This window comes from Ambystoma mexicanum, chromosome 7p (genome assembly GCF_040938575.1).
Source record: "Ambystoma mexicanum isolate Mex_15411 chromosome 7p, UKY_AmexF1_1, whole genome shotgun sequence".
Lineage (NCBI taxonomy): Eukaryota > Metazoa > Chordata > Amphibia > Caudata > Ambystomatidae > Ambystoma > Ambystoma mexicanum.
In genome coordinates, this window is record NC_090939.1 from 954,422,156 (window position 1) to 954,436,498 (window position 14,343).

At 46.4% G+C, this 14,343-nt stretch overlaps 1 protein-coding gene across 2 annotated transcripts in view; it reads left to right on the top strand.

The window, feature by feature from the left end:
• POLA1 (DNA polymerase alpha 1, catalytic subunit) overlaps positions 1–14,343 on the top strand; it is a 2,474,741-nt gene that overhangs the window by 1,253,667 nt on the left and 1,206,731 nt on the right. The gene's annotated exons all lie outside the window — the stretch shown is intronic.

A 14,343-nucleotide genomic window follows, 5' to 3' on the forward strand; every position in this document is an offset into this window, starting at 1 on the left:
CCCAAAGTCAGTGACCCTCCAGCTCTCCTTTTCTCTTGCAAACCATTTGGTCATGGACTTCACCCTCTGCTCCATTTTGTCATACTGTAAGTAAATAGTAGCATTTGTATTAGTTTGATTTAATATTTTTACAGTGATGGGCTTGGGTACCAATGTCTGCTAATGCTAGCCTTACCAATGATGAGCCACTCTGATTTCACACCTCCCTACACTCCAAAGAACACCCCTTTTATTTCTACTAATGCAGACTGTCACTTTGTCACCTCAGGTCTGTGTTTATTTTATTTTTTTAAACTTTATACTTTTAAAACCATAACATGACAAACCACTGTCACAGCCCCTGCTGGCAGGACTGTGACCAAACAGACTCTGACATGGTGGATCATTTTCTGCATCTCGCCATGGTTAGAGCTGGCTGACAAGAAGGTCCCTGAGGGTCTCGTGGCTCACTCCACCAGAGGGTTGGCCGCCACCTGAGCTCTGTAACGTGGAGTCCCTGTTTTGGATATTTGCCAAGCAGCTATGTAGGCTTCATTGTGCACGTTCGCTAAACATTACTGCTTGGATTTGATGGCTTATCAGGATGCTCGTTAGCAGAGCTACCCTTCAGAGTTTTCTGGTTTGTGTCTTTACTACCCTCCCACCTTCAGGTCTTTGTACTGCTTTGGGAGTTTATCAAAGATGAGTAATCCGTGAGAGGTTGGAGTCCATTTGAAATTAGTTTTACTTTTCTTTCAGTAAAGTTCTTTCTGATGGACGTTCCTCCCACAGATTCATCAATACGCCCCCTCCTCCCTCCCTTTGGCAGATAGCTAGTACACCCTGGTGCTGCGGTACCTAAGCGTCAGAGTGCTAGGGGAAAATGGTGGAACTAAAGTCAAGGGGCATGGCGCCTCTACATACTAGACGTTGAAGTCCTGTCTGGCGCAAGTAGTGGCTCTGACGCAGTGCCAGGTTGGGCCACCTTGCGGCAGAAAAGTTTCCAAAGAGCAGCTGCCCTGGGAGATAGATGTCAAAGATGAGTCAGTGGGAGGAAAGTCCACGAGAACAAACATTACTGAATGCTAAGTCATTTGTTCTCCTGAAGTTAAATTATGAACATTAACTAATTGTCCCTAGAACTATTATTTGGAGCAACCAGCTCTAGTGCCTTCCTATGTGTTTCACAATGCAATATCACAGAGCCACGCTGCAACATTTATGACTCTACGCCTTGGACCAGCAGGCCAAATGTACAAAATCTGCATAATCCATTTGCAGTGTTGACATGCCCAGGTGTAGACCGTAACATTTCTTAATTGTATTGAGAGTGAAATACGCCCTCTGAATGAATTTTAAAGTCGCGTAAAAGTGGTCTTCGGTCACGATTGATTCCCCCCATTAATTGCTCTGGTCAACAACCATAACTCAGATTTACCTGTAGCTAGTTCTCCCATCCAATACTAGTATCATGAATCTCGTATCTCAAAACAGGAACTAGATGAGTCTTTACACCCATATAAAAAGGAGTTCCCACAATCTAACACTCGAAGATTCTCTCACTCTAATTCACCCTCATCAAGTGTTAATCTTTCACAAGATCTGAACACTCCTGACATGTACTCTTTCCGGGTTCTGAAAAGAATTTTAAATTTGTTAGACAAGGGAAATGTTGTAACTCATTATGAGATTCAGAAAATTAAAGTAACTTTATCAGAGATACTTGCAAAAATGTTTAAATTAGAGGGTTTCATTTATGCACAAGAGACTGGACTAAATGCAACACTCTAAAGAAAACCAGACTTTCTACAAGTATGTCATATCTCCAAACCATGTCAAACTGATGATACCCACATCTCCAGTCAATCCTCCCAAACAACTGTTCACTTGAACATTTCCATACAAACTCTCATACCATAGAGTCTGCAAACACCTTCAATGCTGATAACAAAACCTACAAAGCAGCAATTACCACCCACACAGCTGATGCCTACAATATCTGCATTAGCAATACCTCCTTGGATTCAAAAGAACTATTCTCCATCCTCAGAGTTGGAAAATCCTATTCCATTATCCACTCCAACTAACACTAGCAAAGAATGGTGCACGGCCTCCAAGAAGCTCTAGCTTCCAAAGTTGAACTGTTGCAAAAGAAAATAATCACTAAAAGAAATGTATTAGCTGAAAAATATATCTGCCCCAACACTCCTACTATCTCCAAAGATTGTAATACCCCACTATTCCAGTTCACCCCAGTATCCCAAGAACTAGTGAATAACACTATCGCTAAGTTGAAAGCTTCCAACTGTAAAGGGGATAACTTCCCAGCACACCTGGTTGGAGCATGTGCATCTACCCTCACCCCCATCACCAATTTCGTCAATGCCTCCTTTAGTGCCAACTTGGTCTCAGCCAATATCAAAGAAGCCTGGGTCATACCGCTTCTTAAAAAAACACCCTTGACCCCCTTGTGCCCATTAACTACCGCCCAATAACTACAGTCCCTTTCCTTCTTAAAATCATAGATAAAATAGCTTACAAACAAATTCAAACTCACCTTGAGCAAAACCACCTCCTAGGAGCAAGACAATCTGGTTTCAGGCCAAACCATAGCACGGAAACTGCACTCATTGATTTGAAAATCCAGATGGACACCATCAGAGACTCAGGGAAACTCTGAATACTACTGCTGCTAGACCTATCTGCAGCGTTTGACCTGGTAGATCATGACAAATTATGTACTACACTAGCAAAAGACTTCAGTTTTTCAAACAATGCCACACTTGGTCAAAATCCTTCTTATCTGAAAGCACATCCAGAGTTTGCATCAGCACAGATGCCGCCGACCCCATAGCAGTCCCCATTGGAGTCCCTCAGGGCTCATGCCTCTCACCTACCCTCTATAATGCCTACACAAAGCTCCTCTTTACAGCATTAGATGATGTGGGTGTCATCTACACTAATTTTGCAGATGACAACCAGATCCTCATCCCCCCCATCTCTGGGAACTATGACCAAGACACACTGACCATAAACAAAGTCTATGCCATCATCCAAAATTGGATGGCCTTGAATAGTATCTGCCTCAATGATGAGAAGACAGAGATTCTCATTGTTGGCTCCCAAACTAAAATAGGTAACCTTCAACCTGACTATGCAGCAATCAACATTGATGGCACGATGATTCCAGTACTGAAGCAAGTTAAAACTCTAGGAGTGTACCTAGATGCCAATCTCATTATGGGCAAACAGATCTCGGCACTTGTGTCCTTCACTTCTCACACTTCCAAACTAATCACATTAAGCCACCAATTCCTTACAGCGACCAATTGTATTACCCTGGCTAGAGCCTTGATCCTAGCTAAACTGGACTACAGTAATGCCTATTACTTGGAACTTCCAATACGAACCTCAGTAAGTTACAACTAATGCAGAATAAAGCATTACGGGCAGCATTAGGCATAAACCAATCTGACCATATCTCCAGTATCCGGAGGGAGACTCACTAGCTTCCCATTAAAGCTAGAATTATCTTCAAAGCCCTATGTGTCACACACAAATGTCTCGCCAATAAAGCTTCCATTTACCTGAACAACACTATCAAGAAAAAAATATCTAGCAGGACTCTCAGATCGAATAACCACGCACTCCTGGAGATCCCGTGCAAAAAATGCACCAGAACAGGAGGTAGCCGTTTCAAAGTCCTTGCCCCAACACATTGGAATTCCCTCCCACTCAACATCAAAAAGGAGGCATCCTTCCCAGGCTTCTAAAAAGCAGCAACAACTTGGTTATTTAACCAATTCTAGCCTACTCCAGCCAGCCACCCCAGACTTTACCATCACCTCTGGGCTGTCAGAACCTTCACCCTGAGGTGGACTGAACTGAACATTGTAATTACAACTGCAGGTTATCTGTGTACCTTTTTATTCATACGCCTAACTGGCTTGTTTTGTAACCCCATTTAGCTGTTGTGTATATATGCTATGTAAGTAACCTTGTTTAAGTTTAATGCTAAAGCTGTCTGTAACCACGCCTTGATACCCCACGCTCTGGGCGTGCAACAAATGTAATAAATAAAACCTTCTCGTTCCTCGCAAGAAATACTTAACGCCTTTTGAAAGAGTGCCATTGGGGGCTCTTATAACATCTCTGACACCCTCCAACTTAATATCAAGGATATATGGGAAACAGTAAATACCAATTTAGCCACAATTGTTGAACTTGAGTCAAATATAAAAGCATTGCAGGATTCAGTGGGGAATGTCCACAAACTTAGACACAAGGAATCACAAATGGATGAAGAGGCTATTGGATATGATCTTAACGCTCCCAACAGTCCTTCTCCTTTGACCGATTTGATGGAACAAATGGACCAAATTACTGATGAGAATTCCTAAAATAAACCTTCATCACCCCCTGTAACACAAAGTTCCTTGACATCAGAGACCTTTGTTTCTTGCAGAATTAATTGGAAAGATGTTGGAGCCAAGAAAAGAGCAAATAGAAACAAACTGATTTGTCTTGAAAAAAAACTAAAAATCAGCCCATGTGTAAAATAACGGGACATAACTCCTCTGTTAAGAACCTATGCAAACTGTCCAAAGAGGATGAAATTATAAGATTTAAATCGGACAAATTAAGAAACTAAAAATCATTTACATGAAATATCAGATGTTAACCCTAAAGATCCTGAGTCCGAATTAACCAATAAACGGACAAAAAAGAAAGCTGCTACTAGTAAATTATGCAATGCAGAAGAGATTGAACTTAAAGGACAAATGTGTATGACCTCAGTAGATTCAATGTCTTTACCTACTTGACTTCTAAGTTGGGGTAGTGATATAAAACTAAGCTGTCCAACTTCTTCTGCGATACCGGTAAGAAAAATTATGTGGTGCTCTTGTATCTATGGGAATGTCTGTTTCCACTAATCCGAAAACAAATACTACAGATGAACCGTGTCCACATTTGAATCAGAACACAACCCCTGTAGTTGAATCAATTCCTCAGTTCCACAATAGCATACATGATACTGGGGAAAACATTGATACCATAAGAGACACATCCAGCCAGCCAGTAACTGTTCCCTTGGATGGATCAATATTAATTTCTTTGAATTCTCCTATCTCCAATATTCTCGGGTGGCAGAGTGGCATCGAAATTAATGGAACGGATCGAATTAATCAATGCTTCATTTGAAATATATTCTATTAAATTCCAAGGTTGACGACATTGATTGGGTAACGTTGCCTCTGAGGAGTAACAATCATATGATATGTCAATTCCATTCACTTATCATTCCTAAACTCATTTGGGAACAACGTACTGACCTCTTGTTACTGGGGCTTCAGCTTACCTTGTTGAACTCCAAGGATGAAGCTCTCGAGTTTATTGAAACTCGTGTCAAAGAAATCGTGGAAGCGAATACAAACCAATCAAATACCACCTCAACATCATCCAATGAAAACGTGTTTAATCAACTAACATCCTTGTTCAGTCCTGCCTAAGACTGTTCATGGGTAGAACCTCTAATTAAAATGGTTTTATCAATGAAACAGGGGAAATCCCAACCGTAGCATTGAAGCATTGAGTTTCATAATTTGGAATTCCTGCGGCTTTCAGAACTTGCACTCTTGGTTCAATTCCTTTGCAGCAGTCAATAAACCAACAGTCATTTTAGTACAGGAAACCATGATGCTTCTACACTTCGATTTAAAAGGTTACACCACTTACACCTCATTAACTAAAATAGGTCAGTTTGGTAGACCGTTCGAGGGACTTGCGATTTCTGTTGATAACAGTCTGAAAGCTAAAACTAAGTTGATTTCATCATCAGAGCCACTGTTGGCTATAGAACTTATTCTACAAGATCCTGTGAACACCACCTTTCTCATTATTAGTCTTTATTGGACTCCTGTGAAGTTACTCTTATCTTCGATTTTTGAAAAAAACACTTGAGGATGCCATCCACTGCAATCGAAATTATATGGTGGTCATTGGTGCTGACTTCAATTGCAATTGCGCAAGGGGTGCCATTTTCAATCAACTCCCAAGCACTTTAAAGTGCTATAAAGCTTCTGATGTTAAAGGTCATATTTGGGACACCTTTCTCTGGCAAAGGGGAATCACAAATCTCATATAGACCTTTTTTATGTTTCCTCGCACATAACAAACCGATGTGAAAAGGTGACGACATTCAATCCGTGTCTAGGTGATCACATGATCATTAAATAGTGCCTGTTCTCTCGTTAGTAGAATTTGAGTGGTCGGGGTTGTCTTTTCGGTGGAGTAATTGTCATAATTTTCTCACAATACTTAGGTGACACCTACCGATTATGGATGAAGCTCACATGTGTGAGATAGGTGTTCAGCAAGCCGAGAATTGCATTAATGATACTGTTAGAAGAGTTCTCAACCAACTCGCTAAACATACTCAGACTAATCTTACCTGTAAAAAACATACCTACGATTTAGATGTTGCAAGTTCCAAACGGATGACAAACAAAAAATTAAGAACACTTCTACTGTGTAGAGACTCAGGTGAACACCACAATTGGCTTAAACCAGATTATTCAAACTCTCAAGAATAAAATCATTAAAAATCCAGATGTATTGAGGGCGCTCGAGAGCCCGAGCAAGATGGCTGTGGGCTAAGAGAGTTCTGAGAACAATTGGCTCATACAACCAAAACCTGCCCTGTTAGATTGTGTGAAACCGAACAGAAAAGGTGTGTTCGTGGACCGGAGCTGAGCAGGAGGAGATGGACGTGATCCTGTGAAAAACCAAGCCGCCTAACAACAAATAATCGACATAAGGCAGACGGGCGGCCCGCTCCTGGAATTGAGGTGGACAGTAAAGAGGTGCGAAAATGAGAACGCAGTCTCTGCTTCCCCAAACCGGCCTCCAGCCAACCGATACATGGCGCAAAGCAGACATCCATTAATGCCCGTTGCGGGGAAGGCGGCAGATGGCTAGGTGAAGAGGCGCCGACAGCATGGCGAATCGCGCTGTGTGGGGAATGATTGCAATATTTTGGCGCATACGCATGGCAGAAGGGGGTCTACCTGAACGCCGCTGTTAGGACTGATGTTCTATACTCTGGCCTGATGGACAGATGTATAGAAGGCCAACCTATATTGTGACGGCGATAACTCTGGGAAGTTGTAGCCAAACCAATTTAGGTAGCAGTGACAGGCGGTCTAGGCTAAGTACTTCAGAGGTCGTAAGATTGTAAAGGGTCCACAATGAGGTCACACAATGGGAGTCACAAATTGCACTTAGACAGGATGTATAAAAATAGTTATTTAATTATGGCCAAAACAAACCATAAGAAAATGAATACAGGCAGGTAATCGTATCACACAATACTATCAAACTAAATACATACATACATTCACCAGGCTATAATGCACAATGCAAATCAAATACTCCTGCAAAGGAATTGATATGTAAGTAGTATATACCAAAAAGGTCCACAGAGATGATCCCTAGCTAAAATTGTCCAGCCCCAAGTTGCCAGGTGCCTTGTGCCCTATTGTTCAGGATACAGTTCCACAGTACTCAGGATGCAGGGAAAAATGCAGGTAGTCTCTCTGGGGTCTAGTGAAGGGTTCTTAGAGTTGGGGTTCAATGTAGAAAAGTGCCCAAAATTACCCCCAACAGTCAGAAGTCTTAGGGGTAGGTCAATAGCTCTGTAACTTACCCCCTTACTCCGAATCGTCCCAGGTCTTGGTAGAACAAAGGAAGGGTGTCTTGGGTTGCTTCTCCCGCTGTTCTCGTTCCTTCATTTTCAGGGGTTGCAGGTTCGAGCTTCCCTCCAGTTGGTGTCTTTTGGTGGTGCAGTGACTCTCGGTCGAGGAATGCAAAAACGAACGATGCATCATCCCTCTCTGCACTGGACTTGTGTCAGATAAGCAGGGTTTGGACGGTGCGCGCCGCGCACAGCGATGCAACAGGACTCTGTAGCCGCAGTCAAATTTTGCGGTGTTTCTCGGGTCCCCTTTGTGCTAGGATGCTGAAATTCGCAGGGCTGCTTTAGATCTCAAGACAGACAGGGCTCCACCAGGACTGCAGCAGAAGCCGGTTGCCAGGCCTCCTTCAGTCAGGTTTCAGGTTTCTTTGTGCGTCTCTCAGCTGGACAGGATACTTGGCTCCTTCAGGTTTCTCCAGGATCTCTGAAGAATGCAGAAGGGGCCCTCTTCTCATCCTAAAAGCCAGGTAGGAGCCGAAACTCCCAATAGCAGAACTAGCCGTCACCCACATATACTTTGGGTGACGGCTTCACCCCTGTGTGTCTCTCTTCCGGGCGCAGACCACTCACGTCGTATTAAATAAATCAATTGAAAAGTTCCTTTCTTATTGAACTTTGGGTGATGGCTTTCCACCCCTGGATCTCCCTATTCCAGGTTCGGACTCCTTTTCAAAAGTTAGCCTCTTTCTTGCATACACTAGTCTTAATGTCTTTTCAAACAATTCACTGTGGACATTCCTCCGTCGGGTTCCTTCCTGTGAACATACTGTACATGTACTAATTTTGACCATGCAGAATTCCCACGCTAATTCCCTTAGCTTTCACAATCATCTGCCAGTCAGACTTTCGACGGTACAGAGGATTTTGCAAGACCCCCTGTATGACCACTTTGACCTCTCTTCACCTCTTCCCAGGGCCATTGGATAATCGCTCAGAATTTCCTGCGTGGGCACCCACGTGGTGCCGGCAGCCTCTGTTGCGGGATTTCCCCTCTTTCTCAATAGTTCCTTTAAACCTTTCAAAGTTCAAATAAGCTGCTTGCTACTTTTCGTTCCAACACTGTTCGGTTTCTTATCGAGACTCCCCTCGACTCGCCATCTGTGAAAAACCGCTTTGCTTTCTTCTTGACCAAGTCAAGGTTGGTACCACACAGACCTGGCTTGGTTATCAGTGGAGGAGTGTCTTGTGTACCATTGACATCTGCTGCAACACATGCTAGCCTTTTTTTTGCGGTCTTCTGTTTCCGTCTGCAGAGGTTTCACGGGCCTTAATCAGAAAGGGCAAGGTCGCTTCTCTCCTTGTCACCCTCTTGCTATTCGCCATCTTTCGCCTCCTCTTGAACTGCTGTGCTGAGTTAGCTCTAACGTCGTACGGTCTGCATTGCTCGTCCTGTGCTCTTGTGCTCCACCTTTTATCCCTGTGGGGAAGGGAAAGGACCGTTGGGGGTGTGTGAGATTCTGGTCAATTGCCTGACTTTGCCTGACCCTCATATTGGGACATGTTAGGTAAACGGCTCTGGTGTTAGTCTGTTGTCTTTTGTGTTGTGTGAAAGTGTTTGTGTCGGAAAAAGGGGAGGGGGGCAGTTTTTGGGAATATCCTACGTGGTGGGATGGGTAAAAGGTGTTGGAAGAAGGGGGATACTGCGTCTCCCCTGTCGGAGCCGCACTCCCACTCCCCATGGACCCCCCATCCAGGTGATCCTCCCTCACTGGTCCACCCTCAGGAACTGGATCCAATAGCGATTTGCCGTGACCTGGATGACAGATCTCCAGCGACTAGCTAGGTAGTCACCTTCAGGTTTCTCACAGATACCAAAGAGCAGATGATTTTCCCCACGGCAGAAAGGCTGGGAGCGCTGAGGACAGCTACTTGGCATTTTCTCAGCAGATTGAAAACTACGGCCTGGTGGTTCCAGCACCTCCTGGGCATTATGGTGCCGTGCCTGCTGGCATACCAACACAAGACTCGGGAGGAGGAGGAGGATCTGGCTACACCTAGCGGCATCCTGGAACCAAGAAACTGACTCACTGGCAACAACCGTCTCCATTCCGGAGGAACTCTAACAAAATGTGTTGTGTTGGAGGCAGGACAATCTCATGGTTGGCATGCCATTCCTGCAGCCCGTTCCGACTTGGACTATCACAAGAGACTCCTCCTTGGATGGGCGGGGGGGGGCACTCTGGGCGATCACCATGTGCTTGGTATGTGGTCAATAGAGGACAAGGAGCGTCACATCAACCGGCTTGAGCTGATGGCCATACAGCTGATGCTCAGGGCCTTCCGATGGACAGCTCCAATGGCATGCACTACATCAACAAGCAAGGGAGCACCAGGTCCCCTCCCCTGTGCAGGCTAACTATTAGGATCTGGCAATGGGCGATTGCGCAAAATATACACCTGTCTGCGTTCCACCTTCCAGGGGAACCAATCTAGAGGCAGACAGGCTCAACAGGCTCTGTGTAGACAACTACGAGTTGCAGTTGGACACAGGTTCTGCGGAAGATTTTCCAGGTGTGGGGCCATCCGGAGATACTTATTCACCACAGAACAGATCAGGCACTGCCATCAGTTTGCATCCTGGAGGGACACGGGTTTGCCTGGAGATGCACTGCACCTGCAATGGGACTGGATGTGGGCGTTCACCTTCCTTCCCTCCCACCCCCACCCAATTCGCAAGGTAATTTGCAAGGTCAGGGACGCTCAGAGGCTGCAGCTGATTCTGTTAGCGCCCAAGTGGCCGGCCAGGCCACGGTTCTCAGAGCTGATGAGGCTGACATTTCAGGGTCCTTTTCCACTTCAACTTAAGGCATCGCCTCTCCTCTTCCAGTAGGAGGGTCGACTCGTGCCCTGGCGCATAAACCATTCGAGCCTATGGCGACAGCCAACATCAAGTTGGTCAACATTAAAGTTGCACTTGTAGTTGGGCTTACATTGGCGCTCAGGATCAGCGAGTTTCAGGCTCTTGTAGCCTCGGAACCCTGCACCACGTTCCATCAGGACATAGTTGCGCTGCACACCCACCTTTTGTTCTTGCAGAAGGTGGTGTCGTTTCACCTTAACGAGGAAATAGTCCTGCTGACGTTTTTTCCTGATTCTAAATTGGAGGCAGAAAAGGTCTTGTATTGCTTAGATGTCAAAAGCACCCGGAAGTTCTATTTGGACAGGACACATGGTTTTCGAAAATCAGAAGCACTATTCTTCACTTTTGGTGGTTCAAAAACAGGATGTAGGGTTTCAAAAGCCTCGATAGCAAGGTAAATCATGCCAGCCATTTTCATGATCACCAGATTTGCCCCCACAAGCACACATGCACACACCCCCAACAAGACTTGTATGTGCCCTACAGGCATGGGAAGGAAGGTTATGGGAAAGCCAATCTGGACTGCCTTGTGGCACAACTGGTGCTTTCATTGTTATGCCAGCATGCCAACCCAAACCATGTATGTACAATTAGAGGGACCTCCAAGATGGCACCCATAAAAGGCTATTCTGGCTCTCCAACAGGGCTGACAGATGAGCCATTCACGTTCTTCCAGAGTTGCAGACTAGTTCGCATGGGTGGGCCTCTATACAAGGTCACACCCACCCTTGCAACTCCGCTTCGCATTGAACTGCTTGCAGCAGCTAACGCTTACCACCGGCTCCAATCATCCGGATTCATTACTTACCTTGTAGGTGCTCTTCCGGTCCATCGCAGCAGCTGAGAGAAAGCACGAAGATTGCATTCTGCACCGGTCCCGTTCCGTCACCGCTCCTGCAAGGAGAGACATAAAACAAGGTCAGTTGCTATCCGTGACCTGGAAAAGTCAAACGCTACATTATCAGAAGAACGTGGCAATCACCGCTCCAGCAACCACGGCGGAAACCCTCACTGAGGGAATGGTAGGGAACAGGCAAAAGACTGCTAACAGGCGAAGATGTGAGGATTATCATAGCACAATACTCTGTGGAACTGAAGCACCGAAAGGAATCGGAAGGCTCCCGTTTCTTTCGCGCATCAGCGCTATTGGCTCCAGACTTTATGCAGCTCTTTACTGGGGTGTAAAGGGTAATGCACAATCGCACCAAGGCATAAAGGCAGCGCTATTGAAAAAGACATTGCGCAATAACGCTACTGCAGATAAGAATATATGCACAACAGCATCAAGACTGAAAGACAGCGTGCAACTGTGAAAAGGGCCAACAGCACCAAGGCAATGGATTGCTTTGCTGGCTCAAGGACCTTGCGTACTGTGCAGGAGTCATAAGACATTGCCGCTAGCCTGATCACAGTGGCGCGAACAGCCCTAGGAACTTTACTCCTCCAGGGAGCTCGAGGAAGGAGAAGGCAACCGTGAGCCGCAGCAGGACTGGGCATCACAACACTCTCAAGTGAAGTAACTGGAGCCATCAGGTGTCAGCCTAAATGACACGCCCCTGCAGGTGATGGCAGGAAGGATGGCGTCACAGATTAAAAATGAAGGCGGGAAGAGTCAACTGAGGGAGGTGGGTAGAGCGGCTTTGGTAGTCACGACGCCCCCTGATTCTCAGTGCTCTAATCCTAGGTGGGGATCCTGACAGAAGGTTAAGCTGCAGAGGCATCAGAGGATCCGACACAACTCTACACCATACAGCAGAGCCCCGCAGATCGGGTGCTCCAGTAGAGTCCAAAGGTAAGAGTCACAGCCATTCAGGAGGCCTACAAGGGCCAAAAAGATTTCCGGCAAATCTTCACACTCATGCAGTCGGGGGCCAAGGCCACGGCAGTGACTTTCCAGAGGCATGTGCCCTGGCAAACTATCAGGGCACCTACTTGGGCTACCCCCTCAGCATTCTGCAAGCATTATTGTCTAGACAACAGTGCACGCTCAGATGCGGCTTTGGGTAAGCAGTTCTGAAGAGCCTGTTCTCTTAAGGTTATCAACATCTCTCCTCCCTAAGTGTTAATTTCGGTAGTAATCGCCCATGTAGTGTGGAGGAAAGGGAACGGGACATAGGAGTAATTACAAGTCACTCACCAAAGTGACTAACATACTTCTAGTCCATAGTAGCCTTTCCTCTAAATGATCCACCATCCTTCACCTTAAAAAGAACATAGTTGGGCAGCATTAACCTGGCCGACAAGTAAAAGGAGACTGAGGTGTGGTGCCGGATGGCAGTCGGGAGCTCATGCTCCTGGGGCCACGCCTCCACATGCAGTTAAATCTAAAGGGGAAAGGCTTTTTTTTCACCGACCAAGAGTGGGATGAGTTTAAAAGCCAGATTCAAGCTATCTTTGAAAAACACACAAGTGCAGGTGTGCCCCCCCCAAGCAGCAGGCCTGGGTGGCAGCAGCAGCGCTTGGTACTCCCGACCACACACAAGCCTCAGTGCCAACATCATCAGGAAACCCTTTGGGCTCTATGCCGAGAAAGGCACCTAAACCTTAGATGCCGGGGCCTTCCTGCAAGCCTCGGGGTTCGGGCATTTCCGATGCCTCTTCAGTGCCTAAGCCCTTGCCCTGACAATCGGCTCCGGTTCATTCGTACCACTCTCCCGGCCCGATTTCTTCAGTTCTACGGCATCCATCTTTGGCACAGATGGTGGAGATGATCACGCTGACATTGATCCCGTGTATGCAGGGATGGGGAGCGTCGACTTTCGACGACCAGGCAGATCTCTTGGCGTTGGCACAAGGGCACCACAAGGCCCGTGGGTTGGACACATCCCAGATGTGGAATTTCAGCAGAACCAGCCTTACACCCACACCAATGCCAACTTTTGCGCGCTAGTGGATAGGGTGGTTAATAATTAAGGACTGAATACTACAGCAGTGCCAGCCCAGGGATACGAAGTGACGGACATCCTGGATGAGGGCCCAGTTACTGAGAGACATATGCCACTGAACCCGGCAATCGCCAATCCAGTGGCCTCTTTGTGGCAACATCCCTGCTCCTTTCTCCTGGTCAGCTCCATTATGAGGGGCAAGTACAGGCCGGCAAGAGGAGACCTGACATTTTTGTGTTCTCAACCTTTTCCGGAAGGTCTTGTTATCCAGATAGCCAGAAGTTCAACCATAGCGGCCTCCTCAACGTCCAATCTGCCTCCTGACGGGGACGGTAAGAGGGTTCATGCAATGGCAAAAAAAGTATTTGTCTGCCAGCATGGCCTTGAATGCCATTAACGTAGCCTGTGAATTCGCTAAATACTCTTTCAGCCTCTTGATGGCAGTAGAGCAAGCAACCCAATACTTCCCTGAGGGGGAGGTGCGAGACGGCTTTGTACAGCTGGTGGAAGATGGGAAAGAGGTGGCCAGGCAGTCGCTGCAAACTGGCCTGGACTTGGCCGTCTGTAGGCCGCTCAATGGGATCAGCTGTAGCAATGAGGAGACAGGCCTACTTACAGTCTTCAGGCTTTTCACCAAACGTCCAGAACAGATTGCTGGAAATGTCCTTTGAGAGCAAATTCCTTTTCGGCCAGGCGGCCGACGACTCCCTTGGAAAATGTAAAGAGACCAAGATCGCTGCAAAATCACTGGGACTAGCGGCACATTCGGCCAAGCCTGGCTTCGGCTTCTCCTCTAGGGGCAGGGGTTACAGGCGTTATGTACCCTTTGGCAGGAAGGCACAGATTCTGCATGCCAGGCAGAGGCA